Genomic DNA, 21,588 nt, shown 5'->3' with positions numbered 1-21,588 from the left:
TCATCAAAAATTTACCAGAGGTATCAAAGACTTTATTTCTGTATACATTGAATTATTTTAGATTTTTGGTTTTGGTCGAAATATGTCTACATTTTCAATTCGAAAAATCAGACACTTTACAATAACTTCTCATAAGTAGTTAAAATATTGTACAAAAAAAAAAAACACTTTTCAAATAAATTTTAATCGAATATTGAAAAATTTTAAATAATTAACTGATTTATAAAATTTCGATGTGAAATCTTGTCAACATATTTATTTTTCTTAAACTTTAATAATTAAGACAAACAAAATAAAATAAATAAAATTACCATAATTTGTTGGTTGCCATTTAATTTTATTAATTAACTATCAATCATTGCGAAAAGCTTCATTCATTCTTCTTATGTCACTTTGTATTCAAATCAAACACCTATCCATTCACTTTTCTACATGTTTTCAATCTCAATCTCCTTTCATAAAAATGAATTTCTTCAATTTTTTTTAAGTTCATATTTTATTTATAATATTATGGTTATAAAACGTGCTTTCACTTTGTTTTTATTATTTTTCCATTCCCATAATTTATCATTTAATTCAGTGTGCCATGGCATGCCGGCCGTGTGCGGTTTAGGTACTACATCTTTTTGGCCAGGCCGGAGGCATGAATATGAGAGCCTCCCTTCAATTATCCACGTTCGCATTATGATATTCGGTTTTGTTCCATAATTTCGAAGGAGCATTCGGTCGGTCGGTTGGTTGGTTAGCCCATCCCTAAAATTAAAGGGATTTCAACTTACATCAATATAAGAAGAACAACTTACAACAACAATAGCCCATTCAATTCAATCTGGAATGGATTTTCGCACATCATAAAGGCCACCGATCAGTCGACACGATATTCTTCGCATCAGATACGCATAATTTTGGAGCTCCCCAAAAACTTGTATTTTAAGAAAGCCTTCTTTTTCCTTTTGAATCTTATTCACAGGTATGGGTATAGCATCATCTTCGAAACACCGTATAACATCGTAATTATTATGCTTCGATGGTACGAACAAAAAATAAATTGGAATGTTAAGCAAATTCACGTTCGGAGGTTTTCAAATTTTCAATATTCTTTCGCTTTTTACAATTCACAAAATAAAAATATGAAAATAAGAAAAAAAGGAAAAAAGAAAGAGAATTGATCGATTGGAATCGTGAGTAATGCGCGATCGCAGGAACTGATTTGAGGTGTATAGAAGGTTTACAAATTTATATTTCAAAACCTTATTTTTACCGAACTTACGAGTATACCCAAGGATAGGTTTTGAGTTTTGGTTACCCACCGACTTTCATCACAAAAAAAGGACCATTTTGTGTCTTAATTTTGTTTAAAGTCCTTTTTGGGAGCCACGCAGCGGAAAAAAAAGTTCAACGGATGTGAATTGCCGACGGCGGCCGCGTCCGCAGCGGTGGTGGCGATGAGCGTTCTCTTTGCCAAGACCATAAGAGTCGAGTCGATTTCGAGTGCAATGTGCTGAAAATTATGAGTTTTATGATTTTTTTATTTCACTCGATCAGAAATGCAATAAAAAGTAATCATAAAACAATTGAAAGGAGAGACAAACCAAGGAGTCAGACAAAGGTGAAGGGGGAGGAGGTCAAACTCTGTTTTCGTCCTTTTTGAAGAGTACCTATGTAATTATGTAAATTTATATTGCCTGAGTAAAAGGATAGACATCACACAAACCATCAGCAGCACTCCTTGTTGCTTATGATTTTATTTTTATAAAATTTAAATTTTTATATATCATTTTATTTTTTTTACATGATATTGGCGTGTGTACACGTTTTATAGGGTTGGCAGGGGATAGTCACTATATTCAGTTCATTGCCACACACACAGCAGATGTGTCAGTTTATAGTCAGAAGACTGTTAAAGTAAAATGGACAACGTGTGAAAGGAGCATGCGGGCTAAGTCGAAGCCGGCCAATTTAGGATGGAGTTAAGTTTCATAGAGAGAGGAAGGATAACAACGATTCGAAAATTGGTATATTTAGCATAGATGCGCGTGTTATGGTGTCAAAATTGAACATTTAGAAGGTTTGAAGAGGGCTTTTTGGCTAATGAATGATTAAAATCTGATGCATACTTTAGTTAAAGTATGTCTTGAAAGAAAGTTTTATATTACTAAGTTCTTAAATTTAAAAATGGGAACAAACAAAATGAAAATTAAGGCCCCCAATATCAAAAATGAGAATCTCTGTTTGGGATTTTGAAATTTGTGATATTCAAAATTCCCCATCAAATTATAAAGAATATTGAATTCAATTGGAAAATAGCAACATACAAAATGCTAGTCAAAAAAAGTTTCTTTAACTTTGACTCTTTTGAATTTTCAGTTTTTGTGATTGAAAACAGAAGACACTTACAATTTTGATAAAATCAAAACTACTGCTGAAAACTTGAGCCAATTTTTGTAAAATAGTTTTTCTGCTGGTGTTGCAACTTCTACGTATCCAAAAATTGAAAGTCGCAAAATTATTAAAATCTGTATATTAAAAATATAAAGCTGAAGAGTTTGTTTGTTTGTTTGCTTGTTTGTTTGAACGCACTTGTCTCAAAAACTACTAGTCCGATTTGAAAAATTGTATCAGTGTTAGATAGCAAATCTATTGTGGAAGGTTATAGGCTAACATCACGCTAAGATGGAAGTTTGTCTCATCAATTGATTTCAATTAGCATCTTAGAAGATATCGTAGTTCTAAAATAGCACAGAATCAAAATAGTCGCGTTGTTGGCCGCCCGGTACGCTGCTGTAGAGAACAAATAAACTGCGCCCGTGGGGAGAGGGGGGAAACTGAGGTTTCTAGCTTATAACTTCAAAACCGTGATTAGTTTTTACAAAAATTGAGTGAACTTTGATGGTGATTTTTACATATAAAAAGTGCAAACACGTTGTCGAAAATATCAATTTTTTACATATTCCTTTTAAAGGTCTGTTCCTTGAACTAAAACTAGCCCCAATAATTCGTATTGATTGTTCTAGAAAAACATTCTTTTATTCTGAGAACAATTTTTGAGTAGTGAAAAAAAATTCAACTTTTCGTTTTAGTCCTCAAAGGATTATGCCAAAAGTCAGTTAAAAAATATTGGGAATAACAAAATTGGTACAATTTTATTGAAATAAGGTACAAATTTACTTTTTCAGCAACTCTTTTATATTTAAGGTTTTTACGAGTATAAGTTCCAAAAAGTGTTTGTAGAATTTTTTCAAATCCGAATTTCACTGAGGTTAAAACTTAATTAAAATAAATCAGGGTACATATTGAATTTTAAAAAATTACATTTTAAGAAATCGTTGGCAATTTATTAGGAAGAATTTGAAAGTCCGTTGATAGACAAATTCTTAAAACATTTTTATGGACAAAATGAACCTTTTATTTATATTTATTTAAGAACCTTTTATTTCAAAGTTGATTCCAGACATTTAAATTAAATGCGTCAAATATTTTAACCAACTTACATTATTTTAAGGTCCCAACTGATAGAAATCACTTATTAAATTTTTAAAATACTTTAAAAATATGAAAATTAGGGCCTCAAAATTAAAAATTCTTCTTATATTCCTCAAAAAATGTAACGTTGTTTGTAGAATTACATCAAGTTAGTACTATCTGCATAATTGACTTTTCAAAAATGTTAAAATTTAAAACTTAAAACTCGTATACTACTTGTCCACAATACTGTTTTTTTTTTCTGCTTTAAATAGTTAATTTAAAAGAACATCGTCGTTTATGAATATGTGAAGTGCCAATTTCAAACCAGCAGCAGCCGTCCTTATAACCAAACTACTACTACTATAATACTGATTGTTATCGAATTAAAATAAAACAACAAAAAATTACATTGCATGTCTGCCTTTTTGAAGACACGACACAAGACTTAACGAAACCTAACACACAAAAAACCTACTATATCATCCAGTCATTATAAAAATACATCTAATGCATTTAATATGTAAATTAAGGACCCTTTTTTTAATCCTTTTATATAATGCCGACGACCGTCAGGAATCCTGCCAAAAGGTGTGAATTTATATGCCATTAAGTCAGGTGTCAAAGGCTTAAACATCATTATATAGGAACCTCTTCAGGTATATTTTTTTTTGTTTAGTCCTTTATTTTCATATTTTAATTAAATAATGTGCAAAAAAAACAAAAACAATTTGTCACAGCAATCGATCAATCGAATTGATATCAGGGTACATCATCAGTGGTATCCTTTTTCTAATCCTTTAAAAATGTACCATCAACAAAAGAACAACCAGTTGATATTAAATTGACGTTTAGGTATGTTATTCAATTTTTGCACACATACCATCTTTTTATGTTACATTGTTTTGTTAGGGTAGGAAGGGATTTTCGTTTAAAAAGTATCCTTGTTCACATAACACACATACATACTTATCCCTTTTGTGTGTTTATGTCCCGCAACATCATTGCGATGAAAGGTTGTTTGTTTTTTCTTTTAATTTTTTGCACAATATAATTTTATAAATACACACTCACTGTAACTGTATATACTCGTAGAGGTATAACCACCAACCCATTGTCAGGGTAATTTACAAACAATATGCACATTGACATGTTATTTGCATACTTAATTCGATGCACGGCGGGCTTGACTTTACCGACATCCTACAATAAAATAATAAATAAAACCAAACGAACAAAAATAATAATAAGATACAAAAAGATAGGTACTCTCGTATTGTATAATGATATATGGAAAGATGAGGAAGGAAACAACAACACACATCGCATCGTTTCAAAATGATTTAATATCATTTAAATCTCATTAATGGCAAATAACCATTTATTAGAATTTGCACAACATCACGCATTCAATAAAAAGATTATGATTTTTATTTTTTTGTGGACAGGTAAAAATGAACAAAATATAAGAACCTATTGTTTGAGTTTTTTTTAAAGGGTGGTTGGCAATGCATTGGAAGGAAAATGAAATTGCAACGCATGACGGTTACGCATCTAAAGGGGAATTAAATTTATACAATTAGTATAGAAGCCAGAATAGGTACTTATGAAAGTTGTACTTTTATCAGATTTCTGATGGGGATTTTTCGGTGTTATGATTTTCGTGGTATTAAAGAAGGTTGAAAAGGGCGCCTTTTAAATATCAATATTAAAAACGGCAGGACTTTTGAGACATTAAGTTCATACCACAGGGAACATCATCTTAAAAGAAGCTTCCAAAAATGTTTTACTTAAAAATATTGATTTTGAAATGTGAGATTTTCTCGTCTTCTATACATTAACGTTCATTTTTTATTACCTCTTAATTCTTTTTTGGAAGTACCCGTAAAATGATAGTAAGTGCTTTGAACTGTCATGCCAGAGGCCTTGGGTTCGATTCCGCCTTTGCAATCTAAAGTTTTTTTTTGTACGGTTACTGCCTCTTGCGAGGAATTGACAAATTCTCCAAGATTAATTCTTGTAATGAAAAGTGTTTTTAGCTTAAAACTATAGGTAATGGTTGAGAGTTTTAATTCACAAGGCCCTAGTTTTCAACGGACTATTGAGCTACGAAATTTTATTTTTCTCAATTCGATTTTGCTAGTTTTCCGAAATACAAAAATCTATTTAAAAAGTTAGAAAAACGAATATTTGTTGATTTGAGTTTTTAAATGAACAATTTATTATGTTTAAATATTTATTTTGAAATAATGTTTCGTTTACATAGATAAAGGACACTTAGGAGTATATTGCATTTTTATTGCTCAAAAAGTTTTAGAGTATTTATAGGCAGTACCTCATAATGAGCCAAAGCGAAATCTCGTAAGCTTAGAAGATAAATGATTTATGATACGAGTTTTGTCATTTGTGAAAAATTTCCAGAACATTATTATTTAAATGAAGATACGAAAAGATGAAGATAACGAGGTTATAGAGCTTAACCGTCGATATCGTAGGTTTATTCATTGTTTTGTAAGATTTTCTAGAAAAAATGGATTCTATACATTTTGTATAAAGTTAGTTTCGAAAATGTCTCAAAACGTTTTGAGATTGTTGCAGATCGTTTATCTTACTAAAAAAGTTATAAGAAAAATGTTTGAACCGCACTTGATATCCTGATTTTTTTTTCTGCATTCTGCATATTAGACCAAAAATGTAATATTGTAAAACTGATTTAAATTTGACTTGAAGTTGTGAAAATTTCGGAAACTACTCCAATATTTCATATAACCATGGAAATTGGTAACAATTAAGAATTTGTTTTGAATAAATTACTTAAAGTCTATAAAAGTATTATGTAGTACACTTACTTACTTACTTAAGGTGGCGCTACAGTCCGGGGTGGACCTGGGCCTCAACCAACATGGCCTCGAGCCAAATCAGTCCCTGGCTAGCTGTCTCCAGTTTCGCACGCCAAGTTGTTTGAGGTCTTCACCCACCTGAGTGCGCCACCTGAGTCGCGGTCTTCCTCTACTGCGCCAGCCCTCGGGATTGGATGCGAGAACCTTCCGGGCTGAAGTGTTGAGTCCATCCGCTCTACATAACCTAGCCATCTAAGCCGTTAAACTTTAATTCTGTTTACTAGGTCAGTGTCGCTGTACAGCCCGTACAGTTTGTCGTTATATCTTCTCCTTCATTCTCCATCTATGCATACAGAACCCAAAATCACCCGAAGAATGTTTCTCCCGAAGCATCCTAAGACGCTCTCATATTTCTTTGACAGGGCCAAGGCCTTGTAGTATACTACAAGTTTTTTTATTCGAAAATTACTGGTTTTAGCTTATAATTTTTTAACGGTGATCATTAAAACAATTTATGAAATTGCTTAAATTTCTTTTTAATACGAGTAGGAGCTACGAACTCGAACTTAAAGTGGTTTCTAAACTGTATCGTCTGAGACTTTGTATGCAAAAGTACCCTTTGAAAAACGTTAACTTGTGTTTTGAGAGCCGTGTTCTGAAAATTAAAAAAATCCGTTTGTTAACATAAAAGCATTTATAAAAAGGTGAACAGAGAAAAGCGCAAATAAATTGCAATGTATTTCCATTTGAAGATGCAACAAAATCACAAACAAAGACTAAAGTGAACCTCAATTATCAGACATTTTTATAGAAATCAAGCTTTAGAAATAATCTTACTCAGGGTCAATTTTTTGACAAAAATGCCCTTAAATTAGAAATGAAAGGTTCTTGCGTCAAAATTAAATTCTCAAATCGGGATTATTCCTGATTCATATCAATAAGTTATAAGGCTCTTTTCTTACTTTCTTTTCTTAGACTTATTGAAACAAGCTTGTGCCAGAAGTACTAGAGTTCTAGGTCTTTCTATTAAGCATCGAGTACTTGTTAAAATACGGTATTTGTTACTTTGAAATTGCTAGTAGACGAAACTAATATTGAAATCAATATTGGAACTTTTCGACAACAGAAATAAGCAAATCAATTGCAAAAATATTCCGTCAAAAAATCATTCTTCCAATTCTTGTAATAAAAAATATTAATATTAATATTTGAATTTTTTGTTTCTAAAATAACTATAAAAAGCAATTTTTGAAATTATAATTCAGTGTCAAAATTAAAATTTGATAAGTTTTAAACGTGTTAGTTCTTACAGCATTGATTCTTTGTGGCCTGAATTGAAGAAATTGTTTGTTTTTGAGTAAACGCCGCTGAATTTTAGGTCTTCAGGAATAAATTCGGTTTAGATCTAAATTTAGCACCTAAGAGTATGCTCAACAAAAATAAAAAGAGATGGTGGTACACAAAAAAAAAGCTTATAAAGATACTTACTACTCTTAACCACTTATTTTATCCTTCAGAAATGTTATAAGGAGGACATAAGTAGACTTACAATATTGAATATGAAACGTATAATCTGAATGAACAAAAAGATTTTTTTATTACTGAAGATTGTCTATAGAAAAAGGTGGGATATATATGGAACGATCTCATCTACTTTCTCGCTGAATAGTCTAAGTTATTAGCAAAAATTTAAAATAAGGTGTCTTTTAGAAACAAATTCAGAATGTCTTTAATTTTAAATACAACTTGTTTCTTTTTTTATAAATATATTCATCTCATGTGGTTAAAGCTGATAAATTTAACAGGTGACCTAAACAACCTTAAAACATAAATTTTATTGAAAACTTAAATATATTTGAAAAGAGTGAACTTATGAAAAAATATATTAAGAACTTTTTTAAGGGCTATTCAAATTAATTTAAGAAAAGCTAAGACTCATTATTCAGATTCATAACTTATAAGATCAATAGGTGAGAAACAAAAAGCAGCACTTACAAAATTCGCATAAGAAATAATATCAGTCCAAAAAGCTGAAATGCGGAAATGAACGTCATTTTTCTTTCATTAACCAAAAAGGTAGTTGCATCTAAAATCAAAGACTTTTCAGTAAATATCTCTAAAGTTGGCTGATAAATTAAATGACAGTTGAGGCCTAAGCTTGTATCAATCAATATGCATTTCTTCGAATTTAACTATTCCTGAAGATCGATCCGATTGTTTTATTACATTTTCAAGTCATTAAATTTACAGAAAACCACCATTAATTTCAAAACCAAAGAATTAAACAACATCTAAATGTTGAAAGGCTAATTTTTATCGCATCGTATATCTTCTCTCTATTTATAAATAGTTCTAATTGATCTTAATCTGCCTTAGCATGAAAAAAAAGAAGCATCCCATTCCTACATTAAACCTTTTTAAAATAAATAATAAAACGAAAAAGTTATTTATCAAACTAAATAGCTTTCCTTTTTTTTTAATATATGTACCTTCAAACATATCTCTACGCAACTTTAATTAGCATATTTTGAAACTTTATACTTCAATGAACTCAATTTAAAAGTTGTTAAACGCGTATTGATAGCATTTTGGTTATCTACGTGTATACTGAGAATAATATGATCGATTATTTCACTTAATTTTATTTTCTATTTTGGTGACTTTTTTGTATAAATCTTTGATTATATTTAATCGATCGAGATTTAAGATTTTCAGTGGTTTTAAAAGAGACTCCATTTAATAGCAATTTTTGGGTTCAATTTGCATAAACATACATTTATCGACAGAGAAGAAATACAAAACTCAATTTATAGATCATTATCAATGAGCTAATGAGAACTAATAGGGTTAGATTAGTTTCGTTATCAATCTTCTAGTATATCTGTGAATACTAAAACCAATGCGAGGACAACGCTTTTAAAGTGATGATGATCGATCTTAATCTTTTTTGAAAGTCGTATAAATGGAATTTAATTTATTTTTGGATTTCGTTCTTCTTTTTTTTAACTACTGTCATTACCTAGTTTATGGGTTTACATAAATTTAAGTTATCAATTAAGCTTGAATCGGTGATCGATCGTTAGTTTTTTGAGGCATTCGGTGTAGGAAACTTTGTCAGCTTCTAGTGGTCGTTGTTACGCACACTTCATGATGTAAATTAAAATAAATTAATGGATTATGTAAAATATGTAATAGTTACACTTTACTAATTGATTATGAAAAGTCTATGGGGTCTGATGACATTTTTGAATGATTACCATGTCATTATTATTCATAGTTAAATAAATAAATTTTAATGACAATCTTCTAAAAACTACATAAAATTCAACTCCATAATGATTTAAGTGTTTTGTTTCAAAAGAAATGTAAAAAGTGACACTCGAAAATATCAGTCAAATTGTTAGAAATCGAGAGTTTATACCTCAATTGTTTGAACAATAAGTGACAAGGTGCAGTTAAAGTCTCTTCCTTTTTCAATGGCTACGCATCAATTTATGTAAATGAGGACATTTCCAAAAAAACCAAAACTTCCTGATTTATCTCTTGTCCTTTAATGCAACGCATTTAAAAAATAGACAAAGTTGAAAGACAAATATTCTTTCAAAGGTAAAAAACCTAAAACCTGTTTAGCGCATTTGAAATTCCTATCCTTTTTTCAAATCGATAAAAAGGATTAAAAGAAAAGGAACTTCATCCGGGTGAATGTATACAATTTGACAATTTAACATGATTTTGACAAATATTCGAATTGACATTTCTCACGGTTTGTTTTTTTTTCATTTTCTACGTTCAAACCATTTGAGAGTTTTGTGTGTATGAATAAGCAAAAACCATTTGAATATCAAACAACAATTGTGAATACAAAAATATATAAATATGTATACTGAGAAATTATTCCAAATCATGAATATCCTTTTTTTGTTGTTGTTGTGTGTGTTTAGATTGTAGATGTAGACCACTTACCTCCATCATCGTCATTGCATGCTGAGGTATTAAACTACTCTTAGGAAATCCGTGGCACTCATATGCAAATTTCTAAGGCAGATGTTTTTTCAAAGATTTCTTATTCTCTTCTCATAATAAAATGGAGGGTTAGTTCGTCCTTTGCTACGAGTAGATGAACAGTGAACTAAAGGTTTTTAAAGTGAATACCTATAGTTGAAAATGAAATGAAAAGTATTATGATTGTAGAATTAATTAGCATTTGGTTTCTTAACCTTGATTTTGAGACACGTATTTTGACATTATTCAGCTTCTTATAGGTTACCCGGAGTAAGTAGCTACTTGACATGTCCATTTCCTTTCGATTTCCTTAAATACATTTGAAAAAAAAAACTAAACAAAAGGCATTTAAAATATAATAACGATTATTTTAAAAAACTTATGAAAAAATGATCAATTATGGTCCAACATTTTTTAAAACTATGAAACAATTTTTCTCTCGCAGTTTTATTTGTCTTTACATTCAGATTTTTTAAGTCATATACGGCTATAATTTCTCAAATAAATTTACCTTAAAAATTCAGTTAAAGGTGTAGTTAGGGCTGAATACTCTGTCGAGAAATAGGCAGTTATTTATTTGAAAAAATTACATTTTATCTCAAATAAAAGTTCTATAAAATTAAAAGAAAAGGAATAGGTGAATTTTCAAAAATTACTATAAATTATTCATAGGATATAGATTTTTAAGGTAGAAATTCTACATGAGCGATAATATTGAACTCAGGAACTGTTGGAAAAAAAGTGTATTTCAAAATACTGCAGGAACTACATCCTCTATGGACATGATACTAAAAGTCAAAATTCTGCATTTTTTTTTAAATTCTGGACTTATTGAAAAATTCTGAACTTATTTGAAAATTCTTGTAACAAAAGACTAACAGAATTCGTGTTCGTAATGATTTTTTTTCATATTATAATATTTGATTTGGTAATGGTTCAAAATTATCCTCTGGTTTTAAATATTCAAATATTTATTTTTGTAATAGTTTTACATTTGCAATTAGTTAATATTTACTTTTCTTCAATATTGAATACAATGCTTAATAGAAAACTTATAAATGTTTCTTTTTTTTCTTTCAGATAATTTTGTGGATAGCTTTGATACAGAACCAAAAGGTAAATAGGGATTTAAGTCATTTTGCTGCATTACAATATTTTTTTTTTAGTTTTTGCTGAATTCAATATTAAATTTTGGTTTTATTGGTAAAAGTGGTGTTCAACGGGTAAAGTCACTTAAAAGGCCGACAAAAATTGAATTTTTTGGGATTTAAAACTATAAAATAAATGGAGATTACAGAAACAGGTTTTTCGTATTAGTGACTGCTTTTAATAATTTGTTGAGCAATTTAATTTGAAATGATGGGTGTGCAACGTTTCAGAAATGAATCAGATCCCACGGCCGGACTCACAACTTCTGTAATCTGTTAGGTTAAAGTGGTTGTCCATGATAGAAACGGACACACTTTGCCAGTTTAATATCCCATTGTGAATCCACATGAATCTAGAGGCTTCCTCCTAAGCTCAATTAAACCAGTTTGAGTCCCTTACGAAACGTGAGAGGCTGATTATGCTGATATGATTTAGATCGTTTAGATCGTTAAAGAAGAATTCGCCTAGGTAATTCTTGCGTTTTTGAGCCAGAGCAGGGCATATACAGAAAAGGTGAAGAATTGTTTCCTCCTCTTCCTCGTCCATACAGCTTCTGCAAAAGTCTTTTGAAAATACGCCTAGTTGAGTGGCGTGCTTTCCTATTAGATAATGACTGGTTATAACACCTATTATCGAGCTTATATGCGATCTGCTTAGAGATAACAAGCACCTTGAACGCTTTAAATCTAGCAATCCGTATAATAATATTAAAAAACGAGGAGTTTGTTTGTTTGTTTGAAGGCACTAATCTCAAGAACTATGTGAGAATACGCCTAGTCGAGTGGCGTGCTTTCCTGTTAGACAGTGACCGCTTATAATACCTATTATCGAGCTTATATGCGATGTGCTAGAGATAACAAGCACCTTGAACGCTTTAAATCTAGCAATCCGTATAATAATATTAAAAAACGAGGAGTTTGTTTGTTTGTTTGAAGGCACTAATCTCAAGAACTATTGGTACGATTTTCATTTGTGTTTAAGAGTTTGTTTGTTTGGGTGAACGCTCTAATCGTAGGAACTATTCGTCCGATTTTAATTTTAAAAAAGCCCATTTATTGAGACTAATACGAAGGGATCACCAATAAAGAATACTTTAAAAATCGTGGACATGCTGCGGAACCGTTTAAACTTTTGCTAAATAATGTTTGACAGAATCGTTCCCCTTTATAAATCTAAACAAAATTTCGAGACATCATCTTCTTTCATATTTGGCTTACTATATATAGACAACTATATGAAACTTTAAAAAGGAAAAAGCATTTCAAGATACGAATACACTCAAAATTTCAATAAAATCGGCTAAAAACTGTCTGAATTATAATTCTGGTCATTAAAAACTGCATTATTTAGGAATATTGAGTAGGAAGAAATCAAAAAACCCTATAATACATCAGTTCAAAACCCAAGTTCTTAAAGGATTTTCCCGGCCATAGTATTTGATATCAGGAAAGTCAAAGATAAAGTTAATTCACTATCCAACAAAATTCGAAATCCTAAACTGATCTTATATAAAATTGACGCTTTAATCATAAAGCTTGATCAGTAACTGAGAAACAAGATAATATACCAGTTATAGCTATTATTGGGTCCTATCATAGAAAATTATGTTTCGAGTTTTAATAGAGATAAGGAACCTTTCTTTGTAATGCTTGAGATTGTATATGAAGCTTATGATATATAAATAAAAAAAAAACAGTTTATCTTTTTTTTTTAGATCATTCTAATTTTTTAAATGATGAAGTATTTTTCAATGAACAGCTAATTTTCGATTCAATAATTCACAATAAAATCGTTCCACTAGAAACGTTCATTGTTTTAATTTCAGTAATCTCTCTTACTCTTACCTCAAATGCTTGGTTCCTATCAAAAAATGCTTGAAAATGACATACATTTTAAATTGTTGCTTTTATCAACCTTTTAAAAATATTGCAATAATTATGAGTTACAATATTGAAAACTAATGATTATATTAGTGTACATTTTTGGAAAGTAAAAAAACATACACATATTAATTTGGTTTAAGTCATTAGACAAATCTTAGTTTCATAGTTCAGAAAAATACAGATCAAATCATGGACTATTACTTCTTTCTGAAATCCTTTTTGTCGAAGACCAGAAAGTTTTCGATAACAATTAATTTCACAACTTAATTTTGTGGGAGCCTTATATTTGGTACATTAATTCTTTGTGATCTTGGTAAAAGCTTAAAAACTACCTGTATCCAAAATTATTTACTAATTACTTTCTAAAGGAGAATGTCCCAAAAAATTAGCAACTTTTAATTGACGTTGGATTAAAAATAAAACAAAAATTTAGTTATCGTTAGTCGAACCCTTTTAAGCTAAATTTAAGTAAATTTCACTAACCATGTCTCAATTCATTAATTAAATGAAGAATATACTATTTTGAGAACATTTAGTGACCAAAAAGTGTATCTTGGTCATTTAAAAAAGTCATGCTCAGCTCATACATTGAAGACTGGCACCTTAGCACAACACGATTTGAAATTCATAAAAGTGAGTATGCAGCTGTTTGTAGCTTCCTTGTTTAGAAATAGTTTTGAAAATAAAAACACCATTTTATTTAAATTCGCAAATAAATTACAATCAAAAAGATATAGCTAAATATAACAAACATCATAAATCCATACTTCGTCATTATTCCATATGAAATAATGAGTCCTTCACATGGAACGTTTTTTTCATAAAATTTATAAATTCATACAACTTTTAAACAAATACGTTATCAAACCAAAAAATAATCTCAAAACAAATTTTAAAAGTTATTGAAATTTTTAAAAATTATAACTTTTTCCACGCATGAAATATTAGTTCATCCTATTTATCCTCAAGGCTCTTCTTCAATAAAACTGCATCTTTATTCTCAAATCACCTAAAACTCTACATTCTATACCTTAGATACAATGTTTCTTTTCCTGAATTTAACAAAAAACAAGTTTTCGAAAAAGGTGAACATTTTCCACTTGACTAAAAATATTCAAAAAATAAAACAACAAGTTTGACATTCTATCTATCTGTCGTATGCATGCCTGAAAATCCGCAACTTAAATTCTTTAAGTTTCTTTAAGTTTTGTGTTTAAATTAAACTCTCATCATTAATAAAACGGAATAAAATGACATCATCTTTTTATAAGTTATTTATTATAGTAAATTTGCATCGTCATCGACCTAATTTTTTCTATATTTGTCTTCTATATGCCAAAGGGTAGCTATGAGTTCTCATATAAAACATTTTGACCAACTTTTTGTATATTTTTGAATATGCGATATGACAACCAAAGAGATTAATTAGGTTATATTATAAAAAGATGAGACACACAAAGTCTTATTGATTGGTTAGACCAACAATTACATCATCATCGTCTTTATATAATCATCTTGATGATGCGATAGTTTTTTCTAAAACAAACTATAAGCCTTTGTGTGCACTCAGCTTGTCATCGACCTAACCCCACTCCCCTTTTCCATCTCTTTACACATCTCTCCACTCCAAGAGAAAAAATAAAGTCAGCATAAGCATTGAAGACAGAAAAAAAAGTGTCAGAAAAATATCTTAAAATTGATTATCATCCATTAATTATGATTATGAGTCTTGCAGGCATAAGATACAGATACAGTATCTTTCATATGCAGATACCTACTTGATGATAGTAAAAACTTAATTTAAATAATCATATTTTAAGGAGTGTGTGAATGTGAACTAAATATGTTGAGTGTGTTTTTCTTTTTTTTTAAACTGCAGCTTCCTCACTTAAGCTTCGATCTTTGACCTTTTTTCATCTTGTTTTTCTTCACTTCACATACAATGTTAGAATATTCATTTACCCGCCGCCTGAAGATACTTTTTTTCCCCTGTTTGTTCGTCTTTTAAACAAAATTAAGACCCATTCATACATTTTTTTTTTAGTTGTAAATTTCAGTTTCAAGAAGCGCGAAATATGAATTATCGCCCAAAGCGATACAAGAATACAACACTCGGAAACAAAAAAAAATCTCAAGTCATATAAAATATTTAGACTTTAATTGATTGAAAGTACAACAATGATTATAAAATGATGCCCCTGTGCCCTGACTTGATGTTGCCACTACTTTTTTTATTCTTAACTTAGCCGCAAGCGTAAACAGATTAATTTGCGAAGAAATGTTTTTTTTTACATTTCTTTTTGGGTTGGTGGCCGAGTCGGCTTTATGATGTTTTCATTAAAAGAGCGATAATCTCTCAAATCAAAAACAAAAACATAAGCAACAAATCTAAATCAAAATTAGGGGTGAGGTTGACAGCAACACCAACTGACTGTCGTGAGACTATGAGACTTCCTAAAATATGCGCACCCAAAAGTGAGGAGGGTATTACCAATGGCAAAGCACAGCATAGCCAAAAACCCAAAATGCCAAATAGTTTTGTGGTTTAATATATCACGGGTGTAATTAAAATTCTTCATCAATCAGAATTAATGTTAAACGTTAAGTATTAGAGATGGCTTTTTTGGTTGGTATGCCACAAGGTTCCTAAAGAAGACTCATATCATACCTTGGGAACGACATCAAGGGGGAGGTGTTTTTATTATTTCGTCATTTATGTGGCGGGTATTTTTTTTGTTGTACTTTTATACTATGATGGCGTGAAGATATCAAGACAGACAAAATTTAATTTTAATTATGTATTACTCGTACCTTTAGGCCTTCATTTGATTTTTTTTTCAAAGTTTATGACCAAAGTGGGCAAAGGTAATGGATGGGCGGCAAGAATAAATAAAAATGACTTAAGAGATGTGCTTGCGCTGTAAAAATATATATATTCGGCGGAAGATGAAAGAAACTTTTTGTTGGTGTCAATAATTTTTAGATTTACGATTTTTTTAAGACTTGGTTTTTTTCGATATAGGAATAAATCATCAGTCGTTGTATTTGTGAAGATTGCTCAAGAATATTTTGTTTTTGTATTTTAGTATAGTCATTGACTATAAAGTGCATTCTATGTACGTTAAGTTTGAAAGACTCTTATTAGCGCGTCTTAAGTCATAACTGTTCTACCTTTGAAGTGCTAATGAAGATTCAGACATTTTTATGATTTATTTGCTTAAGAAGGTTAGAATTGAGACATACGGAATTCTGGAGAATTGTTGGGAAACCTATTTAGTAGAAATGTGAAAAAGTGTTAACATCATTTAAGCGTCTAGTCTGTTTAAATATTTTAAGCTTTTAGTCACAACTGACCACAGGACAAAAGATCTGAGCATATATTAAATTTTTCCTAAAGATTTTCTGTCCTGATTTCATTTTTAAACATTAAAACTAATCTGAAACAAGAAACTAATAAAACATTGTCTTAAGATACTTAATAAAACAATTCGTTAAGTTAATAATTTTAATTATGGGATCAATGAATTTATTCGTAATTTTTTTATGTGATTCTTTGATTTTTCGTTATTTTTAAGGTTTAAAAACACATTGCTTTTCAATTTTTCTAATTACGGAACACATAGGTAACATAGAAGCAATTTTGTATGAATATTTTTGATATAAAGATTCTCAATAAGAAGTTTTATTTTTAATGAACTAAAAAAGTATTTTTAAGCAGGAATCAAAGAATTTTGATTTCATTATATGAATAAATTAGTTGGTGCAACAGTCCACTGAGAACTAGGGCCTAATGACTTACAACTCTTAACTTTTCCAGCCTGCGAGTAATGTTGTCTGGGATGAAGGGGACCTACAGTTATAAGCCGAATTTGAACGGCTAACTTGAGAAAGCACTTTTCATGACAATAATTACTCTTGGAAGATCTGTCAATTCGTCACAAGAGGCAGTACAAGTTTTAACAAATTTACATGGCACAGGCAGGTTTCGAACCCAAGACCTCTGTCATGACAGTCCTATACACTAACCATCACCACACGGAAAAAGCCAAATATTCGTCACAGAAATTTTCAATGAATGTCATTGATAACTTTATTAATTCCATTTTTAAGAACTTAAATCAATTGTGGAACATTTTCATAAGTCTTATCTTTCTCTTGACTCTAAGGAAAAAATTCCAAATGGTGTTAAGTTACAAGACCACAATGGCCAAATGTGATGACTTTTACTATAAATAATACGACAAGAGGCAAATTTTCTTACAAAATTAGTAAAAATATAGTTCTTGCTTATCAAATGTCAAAAAATGATAAATTCAAAAATGACAGCAAGCCAAATAGCGGGTTATTTAAAATTAAACCTAAATGAGAGGATTCAGTTTACATGAATGTAGTTTAATAAAGAAATTAAAACTTATGTTGAATGGAATTTATTTCAACGAAAAGTTTCATTGGGACAGTAAATTATAAATTAAGTCAACGAAACTTTTGTTAAATCAATAAATTGATTTCATTGTTTAAAAACACTGGTGAATATGGTTTAATTTCAGGAAATCAAATTGCACTTTTCTGGTGGGTTTTTATGGCCTTAATTCAATCCAACTATAAAATTACTGAATTAAGGCAAATTCTTGAGGTAATACTTTTTTAAATTCGAAAAACATTTACAAGGCTTCTAAATGCTACATAAATTCAAGACCTAAGTTTTTCAAAACTTCATATACCTACATTCAAATGAAAGCTCCTAACTTATTAGAATTTTCAGAAACTAACTAAAATATTTAAATTATTTAAAATGTACCTAAGATTTCTATTTTCTATATTTTAGCTTAACCTTAAAAACCTCATTTTTGATTGTCTTTACTGTTTTGAAATTTGATTTTTTGTTTTCAATCTGGTATAATAGAAAATTCTCTCTCGAGGTTCGAATTCCGGACAACTTATTCCTTGAAAAAATTATTGTTATTGAAAAAATAATATTATAAATAAAACTGAACCACTTTTGAACTCAAGTATTGGAAATGGTATGTCGAAGCCTACTAGTTTATTTAAAAGGCTCTTTTCTTGTTACAAAAGTTGTTTTTTGAAAGAGATTTCTGCTCTTGCCTTCAATAAACCATTTTTGCCATCAATCTTTCTCCAACTTTTAAAAACTCTGATATTTCAAGAACTTTTAAAGTTTTACCAAGAATTTCAATTGAATTTTGACGGCTGTTGCCATAATTATACACATCAAGTGTATAGTAATTGAAAGTAAATTCAGTTGTAATCCAGAAAAAGGTTTACTTCCGTTTCAAAACATATTCCCTGCAAATTAGTTATTATCTCAAAACCCATGCCCTGAAACCATCAAGACAGCTGATAAAATCTGTTTTCTTCTTTTTATACGCCAGTATCCTTTTTTAACCTCTTTAATCCCTTTTTGAAACCTTTATTTTAAAGGATCAAAACGAATTCTATTATATTTGTGTGCTGTGTCCTTTTGTTGACCAATTTGAGCTCATGTTGGTCGGCGGCGTGTTCGTCAATGACCCTTTTCTTTTTGTTTCCAAATAACAAAAAAAAAAGGGATGTTTTACTGATGACGACGATGATGATGAGGAGGACGGTTTTATTTCGTGTATATTTTGATGGTCTTTCATTTATAATTTATGCGATTCAAAAGGTAATAATAACCATAGACCTAGGATAGGAATTGAAATTAGGATATTTAGAACTTGTATTTTGTTTTGTTCCTTTTGAGTCCTTGATTAGAATATTTCCTTGCGTTTGGTCATTTTTCGTATATCCCAAAAAAAAAACTTGTCCCGTTTGCATTCGATAATTAGTGTCATCATTATCTAATGTAAATAATTAATGAAGGTATATCTCAAAAAAAAATGTGTGTCCTTTTTTAGTTCTAGTAACTTTCTTATCGGAACATTTACATCTGTTATAAATAATGAAGGCCATTTCATTAAATTTGGTTCCTACAGTGAAATCTATTAATTAACGTTAAATTACCAAATGTTGATTGTAGGTATATTCAGTATCTACGACCTATGTACGTATAAAACTTGAAGAGGGTGACTTTTTTTTTCGGCGGGGGCTAAATGGTTAAAATGCACGCAATGTAAACAAAAAAAAAGAAAGAAATAATTAGATCAAGATAAAGCTTTGCTATAGAGTCTTTACTTGGAAAAGACAGGAACAATATGGGTTGGGCGCAGTGTTTTAATGCAATCAGTAGATTTTCATCATTTGTCATCTTAATGTGACATAAAAACAAAAAAAAAAAACAAACAATTGCATTTGAAATAAGAGGGGGGGGTTAGTTAATAGACAAATTCATGTAATATATATCAAGCCTTCGATGGGAAACTCGGGTCTTTCTATCTTCTTGAGTTTTATCTTTCTTTTTGGGGGTGAAAATAAAAGACAAAATCGAAAATATTTCTGTCACTGGAAAATTTCGAAATTTCCAAATCAGAAATCCATGTCCTCTGCATAAATTCATTGAATCTCAAGACTCATCAAGATTAAAATTTCAAATAAATAAAAGATATAAATATTAAGTTACGTATGTATGTCGTCTGCGATGATGGTGTGTGGCAAACTCCTTCCCACATGGGGTGACACGTGAAATTCCACACATCCCATTTATCCAAATCCACACCTGTTTTGAATTCAGTGGAGCATCTCGACGAACTCGCGCCATTAAGTTAAAAGCTATACAAGAATATTTATATAATAATTTACAACGCTTTACCTTGCTTCCATGTTAAATTCAATATATGTACATATGTAGGTATAACCTATGTATAGGAATAGGAACTTAAACAGAGAGACCCATTGTGACTTATAATCATGATTTATAGCCGTCAAACTCTCCCATATGCAAATGTTGCTGCACATCAAGACTGCGCGCAACGAAACGCAGCGCAGCGCATTTCGCTGCACCTTAAAAAAACAAATCTGTTTTTTGTTTTGTTTGATGTGTTGTGTGTTTTGTTTTCGTAAGAATGACACTCAATTTGACACACAAAATGCAAACTGCGTGGCCTATACAGGCATCCACACGACTCCGACTTCGACGACACTAATCTAGCAAAACTAACAAGTATTTAGGTACCCAGGGAGTTGAGCCATCCTCGTGTGTAGATATGTTAAATTCCTCATCTGAGATTCTTTGTATCTTTTTTTTTATAATGTTGACATTCGAAACCACAAAGCGAACGTTTAGTATTTAGATAGTTTTACTCATTGATCTAGTCTCCGCAGAGTAATGTTGAGATACATACCAAGTTAGACCACGATCGGTGGAATTCCTTGACATATACCTACACACAAAAATAGAAACATGCATCCTTAAGATACATTCCGTTCCAATGAAAGCAATGTTCATGTATTGTTCATCTTTAGCCTTTAAGAAAAAGTCAAGTTTCGCTAATATTGATTTGTAAAGCAAGAGGTAAAAGGCACCTGAGTGGATTGAAAAATGCACACAAGTGGGAAATCCTTGAGATTCATTGTAAATTGATCTTATGTTTTGTATCTTTTGAATTAAAAAGAATGTGATAGAAATGTACAAATTTGTCAAAATGTCAAGGAATGAAAGAAGGTGATGAAGAATGGCTTGAACAAAACAAAAATGTTTCGTATGCAAAACAAGCTAAAGCATAGAAAAGAGGCATCATATCTGCGGTTTTATGGAAGAAGAGGCCGTTTATATACAGGGTTATCCATTTGGAGGTTTCAAAAGTAAACGTAAATAAAACACATATAAAATATCTTTTTTTGGCACATAACTTATGTGTGAAACACTACATCATTTAAATGACGACATGTTGCAAGCGTCAAATCTTTTGAGGTAATTTTCGACCAATTTTTGATAGATATTGGGCGGTATCTCAGCCATAATTTGATGAATATTGGTTTTAAAATGCTGAAGAGTTAAAAGTTTATTTGCATAAGCCCCGTAGCCCCCCAAAAAAAGTCCAGCGGCGTTATATCGAATGATCTTGGTTGCCAGCTTATATTACCATATAGTGATAGTGGTTCCATTGTCGTTTTCGAAGAAGTAAGGTCCAATAACTCCTCCGGACCAAAGAGCAGCAAACAATGACTTTTTGTGGATGTAATGGCCTCTCCTAGTAGTACCCGTGGCATGATGGTTAGTGCGTTGGACTGTCATGCAAGATGTCTTGGGTTCAATCCCTGCCTGTGCCACCTTAATTTAAAAAAAAATAATTTTCGCGGGTACTGCCTCTTGCGAG

The 21,588-nt window shown here is 30.6% G+C and overlaps 1 long non-coding RNA gene across 1 annotated transcript in view; it reads left to right on the top strand.

Annotated features, from left to right (window-relative positions):
• LOC129944742 (uncharacterized) overlaps positions 1–21,588 on the top strand; it is a 113,025-nt gene that overhangs the window by 25,343 nt on the left and 66,094 nt on the right. Inside the window, exon 2 of the long non-coding RNA XR_008781484.1 lies at positions 11,385–11,420. This is a non-coding gene — a long non-coding RNA (uncharacterized LOC129944742). The remainder of the gene's footprint in view (positions 1–11,384; positions 11,421–21,588) is intronic.

The sequence above is a fragment of the Eupeodes corollae genome, chromosome 2 (genome assembly GCF_945859685.1).
Source record: "Eupeodes corollae chromosome 2, idEupCoro1.1, whole genome shotgun sequence".
NCBI classification, from domain to species: Eukaryota; Metazoa; Arthropoda; class Insecta; order Diptera; family Syrphidae; genus Eupeodes; species Eupeodes corollae.
Note: the sequence above shows the minus strand (reverse complement) of the source record. Positions and strands in the feature narration are given on the sequence as shown.